General features: G+C 42.6%; 1 non-coding gene across 1 annotated transcript; it reads left to right on the top strand.

Moving 5' to 3' along the window:
• The first annotated feature begins 5,263 nt into the window (after window positions 1-5,263).
• Window positions 5,264-5,372, top strand: LOC141625283 (small nucleolar RNA R71). Its single transcript, XR_012535071.1, has one exon. It is a non-coding gene; the product is annotated as a small nucleolar RNA R71 (small nucleolar RNA).
• The last annotated feature ends 864 nt before the right edge of the window (window positions 5,373-6,236 follow it).

Below are 6,236 nucleotides of genomic sequence, written 5' to 3'. Positions count from 1 at the left end.
GTGGTCGATCGACCACCTTACCCGGTCGATCGACCAGTCTTCACTTGCAGCAGCTTCTGGAGTCTCGAGTTGTAGTCGATCGACTATATGCCCCAGTCGATCGACCAATATCCTTACACAGTACTCCCTGCCTTGTTTCTCCTCAGTCGATCGACTGAGTAACTTAGTCGATCGACTGCAAACGTTGGGAATTAAGCCCAAAATCGTCAAAAATTCATTTCTGCCACTTCAATTTCCCGTTCTTCTCGCATGAATATTCAGTAAACCACTTTACGCGCTTTGCATAAAATAAATTCCTGGAAAAATTCTCAAAGGCGCACATTGTTCAAACCAAGAAATTGCTAATTAAAAGGAAATAAATAAAGCTCAAAATGCAAATTAAAAGAAATAACAAAATAAAATTCCTAATTACAAATAATTACAACCCGGGTTGCCTCCCGGTTAGCGCTGGTTTAAGAGGTCCCGCACGACCTTTTTACCTCACTTTGCATCATCTGATAACGGGTCGAAGTACAATACCTCGACTTTCCCAACATATTCATCTGATCCGTGATAATGCTTCACATATTGGCCATTAACTTTGAACCTTTCTCCAGCAGAGGTCTCCAATTCAACTGATCCGAACTTTATGACTGCTGTGACCGTGTAAGGGCCAGTCCACCTGGATTTCAGCTTACCAGGAAATAAACGGATACGAGCGTTAAAAAGAAGTACCTTATCGCCAATATGGAACTCGCGCTTGATGATTCTCTTGTCGTGCCAGCGCTTTGTTTTCTCTTTGTAGATCCTTGCATTGTCATAGGCCAGCAGCCTGAATTCCTCCAGCTCATTCAGCTGTGTCATACGTTTCTCACGAGAGAGGTTAGGATCCAAATTCAAATCACAAATAGCCCACCAAGACTTACACTCTAACTCAACAGGTAAATGACATGTCTTACCATAAATCAATCGGTATGGTGACATCCCGATTGGCGTCTTAAACGCGGTTCTATAAGCCCATAAGACATCATCTAACTTAAGACTCCAATCTTTCCGTGATTTAGAACAACTTTAGCTAAGACTTCTTTCAATTCTCTGTTAGAAATCTCAACCTGACCACTAGTTTGGGGATGATACCCCAAACCTCTACGATGTTGGACACCGAATTTAGTCAATAAAGCACCAAGTTGTTTCTCTTTAAAATGCATTCCACCATCGCTAATGACAACCCTAGAGACACCAAAATGAGGGAAAATAATCTTTTTAAACAGTTTAATCACGGCTTTTGCATCGCAATGGGGAGTAGCAATAGCTTCTACCCAGTTGGACACATAATCTACAGTTACGAGGATATATTTATTACCTTGACTGCTCGGAAAAGGTCCTTGATGGTCAATGCCCCAGACATCGAAAATCTCAACCTCAAGAATGCCTACCTGTGGCATCTCATGTCTTTTGGAAATATTCCCCGATCTTTGACAAGCGTCGCACTCAGCAACTAAATTGCGACTATCTGCATGCAAAGTTGGCCAATAGAAACCAGATTGGAGTACCTTAGCTACAGTCCGGGACGGACTGTGGTGACCACCATAAGCAGAAGAGTGGCAAGCTTCTAGGATATCCTTCACCTCCCATTAAGGAACGAATCTCCTGATGAGACCGTCTGCACATTCCTTGAAAACATAAGGATCATCTCAAAAGTATTGTCTAGCATCATAAGCGAACCGCTTCTTCTGCTGCCATGAAAGCTCGGGTGGTATCTTACCCGTCACAGCAAAGTTAGCAAAATCAGCAAACCACGGAGGTGGATAAGACCCTGAAGCAGTAATAGCTAACAGACTCTCGTCGGGAAAAGAATCATTAATAGGTAACGAATCCTCCCTTTCTGTCAGCTGTAGGCGAGATAAATGGTCAGCCACCACATTCTCTGCCCCTTTCTTATCTTTGATCTCCAAATCAAACTCCTGCAAAAGGAGTATCCACCTCAAAAGCCTCGGCTTCGCATCCTTCTTAAGAAAGAGAGTCTTCAGCGCTGCATGGTCAGTATAAACAATAACCTTAGAACCTAATAAATAAGACCGAAATTTGTCTAAGGCAAAAACTACAGCTAGAAACTCTTTCTCAGTGGTAAAATAATTAATTTGAGCCTCATCCAGAGTTCGGCTCGCATAATATATGGCATTCAAAGCTTTATTCTTCCGCTGTCCCAAAACTGCACCGACCGCATAATCGCTGGCATCACACATGATCTCAAATGGGAGGTCCCAATCAGGCGGCTGAATGATTGGCGCAAAAACTAGGGCCCCCTTTAACCTGTTAAAAGCGGTAAGGCACTCATCAGTAAATTCAAAGACAACATCCTTAAGGAGCAAATGTGTGAGTGGTTTAGCAATTTTTGAAAAATCCTTAATGAAACGCCGATAAAAACCAGCGTGACCAAGGAAACTCCTCACTCCTTTAACGTTCACGGGAGGAAGTAATTGCTCAATCACCTGCACCTTTGCCTTATCAACATGTATACCTTTATCAGAAATCAGATGCCCTAACACAACTCCCTCATTGACCATAAACTGACACTTTTCCCAGTTTAAAACAAGATTAACATCAATACAACGCTGCATGACTTTATCGAGATTAGCTAAACAACGATCAAAGTCATTACCATAAACTGAGAAATCATCCATGAATACCTCCATAATATTCTCTATATAATCAGAAAAAATCCCCATCATGCACCTCTGAAAGGTAGCAGGGGCGTTACACAATCCGAAAGGCATTCTACGATATGCAAAAACACCCTGTGGACAGGTAAAAGTGGTCTTACTCTGATCATCCGGATGAATAGGGATCTGAAAGAACCCTGAATATCCGTCTAGAAAACAGAAAAATTTGTTAGAAGCAAGTCTTTCAGTCATTTGGTCAACAAAAGGGAGGGGGAAGTGGTCTTTCTTGGTGGCGGTATTTAACTGTCTATAATCAATGCACATCCGCCACCCTGTCACAACTCGTGTCGGTATTAATTCATTTTTCTCATTTTTAACCACGGTAGTCCCTCCTTTCTTCGGAACTACCTGAACTGGGCTAACCCACTTGGAGTTGCCAACTGTATAAATAATACCTGCATCGAGTAGTTTCATCACCTCAGCCATAACAACTTCCCGTATCTTCAGGTTCAACTTTCGTTGACCCTGTCTGTAAGGCTTGTGGCCTTCCTCCAGCTCTATCCTGTGCATACAAACATCAGGGCTGATGCCCTTAATGTCATCCAAAGAGTAACCTAGAGCCTTCCTGTTTTTCTTAAGCACACACATCAAAGCAGACAGCTGGTCATCATTAAGCTTAGCACTAACAATAGCTGGGTACTGCTCTGTATCATCTAGGAATACATACTTAAGATTGGGAGGAAGTGGCTTACGCTCAGGCACCTTTACCTCTACAGCACAGACAGAATCAGCTCCAATGGTATAGCAAGTGTTTACCAAGTTCTCGTTGGCTAGGCTCAAGAGCATCTCATCTTCTTCCTCTGTGAGCTCGTAGCTCTCCATTGAGGCTAACAAAGCATCTGGCTCCTCAGCATTCTCCACTGTAGTACCTGCACACTCATCTAAACGGGTTAGATCAGCTAAGGGACCCCTGGCTAAGGATTCCCTCAAATTACAAGTAACAGCCCTGTCAACAATATCAATGGAATAACACGTATCATCATCAGTAGGTTCAGTCGCCTTGCGAGCAAGACTAAACTCAATGGTGTCATCCCCTACCTCTAAGGTTATGGTTCCGGCGTTTGACATCTATTACAGCCCCAGCTGTATGTAAAAATGGTCTACCTAAAATAATAGGTATTTGACTGTCCTCAGCAATGTCCAAAACAATGAAATCGACAGGAATAAAAAACTTACCCACTCGAACGGGTACATCCTCTAGAACTCCTATAGGTCTCTGAGTCGATCTATTTGCCATTTGAACGGTAATATCGGTCACCTTGAGTCTAACAATGTTTAACCTTTCGCAAACAGAGTACGACATGACACTGACACTGGCCCCTAAATCACAAAGGGTCTTTCCAATTTCGTGGTTACCTATAGTGCAAGGAATTGAAAAACTACCCGGGTCCTTTAATTTGGGTGGTATATTAATTTGCGAAAGAGCATTGCATTCTTCCACAAAAGCAACATTACCATCATCACGAAAATTTCTCTTACGATTTAAAATGTCTTTCATAAATTTAGCGTAAGAGGGTACCTGGGTAATTAGATCAGTGAAAGGAATCGTTACCTCGAGATTCTGGACCATCTCTAAAAACTTACCAAACTTGCGCTCCAGCTTAGTGTTCTTTAACCGCTCCGGATACGGGACTGCAACACTGGCCGTAGGATCAGTAACCTTCGGCTTTCGTAAGTTTAAAACCTCCGTCAAATCATCAATAAGCGTAGAACCATGCAAATTAGTTGACGGAATTGCGTCCTGTACTGGAGAATCAGTCGATCGACTGACAGTAGTGGTCGATCGACCAAGTTGGCTGGGCGTGAACAGTTCCTGGACATAAACCTCTTCGTCAGGAATCTCAGTCGATCGACTGATGATATTAGTCGATCGACTGCTTATGCTGGGCGTGAATAGTTTCTGATCAGAAACTTTTTCATCTGACGCTCCAGTCGATCGACTGATAGTAGTGGTCGATCGACCAGAAGTACTGGCAATTGAGCTCGTTTTTGCACCAGAAATTAAACTAGCTTCTTCATCGTTTCCCGAGTCTCCTCTTGGCTTGTCGGGACCTTCATAAGAGAGGCCACTTCTGAGATTAATGGCATTAATCGTTTCAATTGGCCCTTCACATTTGCTTGAAGAATTGGCGACTTGCTTAGCCTCTATATTCCCCAACTGCTTCACAAAATTCTTTGAGGACTAAATCCCGGCTGCTTCTATATTCGCCACTTGAACCAAAAGAGTTTGGACCATTTCTCTCAACTTCGCGGTCTCATCTGGATTATGGACAGGAGTTTCAATTCTTTCCTTGGAAACTTCAGAGGCCTCGAGCTTCTCGAGACGGGCAGTAATAGAAGTAATGAGTGTCACAACGGTACTCATTTCATCACTTTGCTTTCGTGAATTTCCACGTGAACTCCCAAACTCAGCTCTATGGACTGCCATCTCCTCAATAGTGTTCCAACCTCTATTCTGACCGGTATTATTTTGGAACCTACCATTCGCAGCTGCGTCCAGGATGACCTTGTAATCATCATATAAAGCATTGTAGAATAAGTTGCAAAGATACCACTGCTGGAAACCAGGGTGAGGGACAGCTCGAACAAAACTTTTGAAACGTCCCCATGCTTCACAAAAGCCCTCATCGGCTCCTTGCTGGAAATTTGTGATTTTACTTCTCAAGGCATCAGTCTTTGAAAGTGGGAAGTACTTCTTGTAGAAGGCTAATGCTAGAGATGTCCAATCTGTGACTCCAGCTGCTACCCTATCAAGGTAGCGGTACCAATCTCGCGCCGAATCCTTCAAGGAGTATAAGAACATCACCCCCTTTACTTCATCCCGAGTCACCCCACCGGTATAAGTATGGAACAATGATGAGTCCGTGAAAATTTCCATATGCTTCAAGGGGTCCTCATCTGGTAAACCAGCAAACTGATTTCGCTCCACTAAATCGATATAAGAGGAACGAAATTCGAAGTTACCGGTAGTAGGGGTAGGTAACTGGTGCCCCTTTAGAAGATGGTGTTCCTTTGGCTGAAGATTATCATATATTGTAGCCATATTCGCAGAACTGAGAGTACTCAAGCCTTCCTCTCAAAAACCTGTCTTCTAACTGTGCAAAAGCAAAACTAGAAGCAAAGGTAAGCAACGTCCTCAAGGAACCAAAGTTCCTTGAGACAAGAAAAATAAACTAAAAATAAAGCAAACAGAATTACACCGTCTCCCAAAACGGCGCCAAAATTTGATACTGCGTTTTTTGTATCAAAATTAAATTTATAATTCCAAACTAAAACTATAGCTAGTGATAGTAAGGGTTGAACCACAGAGAGACAAGATCAATTCTATTTGCTTATTTCTGTCTATAAAAGTAACAATTAATGGGGGGTTTTAAGATTGGTTGACTAATTTGACTAGTTGCTAAAATAAGAATTTCTCAACAAGATAAAAAGAAGATCGGGAACTTCGGTTCACCATGGCTAAGATCAGGTCAGTAAATTAGCAGAGGTCCTATAATACGGTCTCGGGGAGTATGAGCAAGCCTTTCGATCAAT

Source organism: Silene latifolia, chromosome X (genome assembly GCF_048544455.1).
Source record: "Silene latifolia isolate original U9 population chromosome X, ASM4854445v1, whole genome shotgun sequence".
Taxonomy (NCBI): Eukaryota; Viridiplantae; Streptophyta; class Magnoliopsida; order Caryophyllales; family Caryophyllaceae; genus Silene; species Silene latifolia.
The sequence above is the reverse complement of the archived record's forward strand: the minus strand, read 5'-3'. Positions and strand labels throughout refer to the sequence as shown.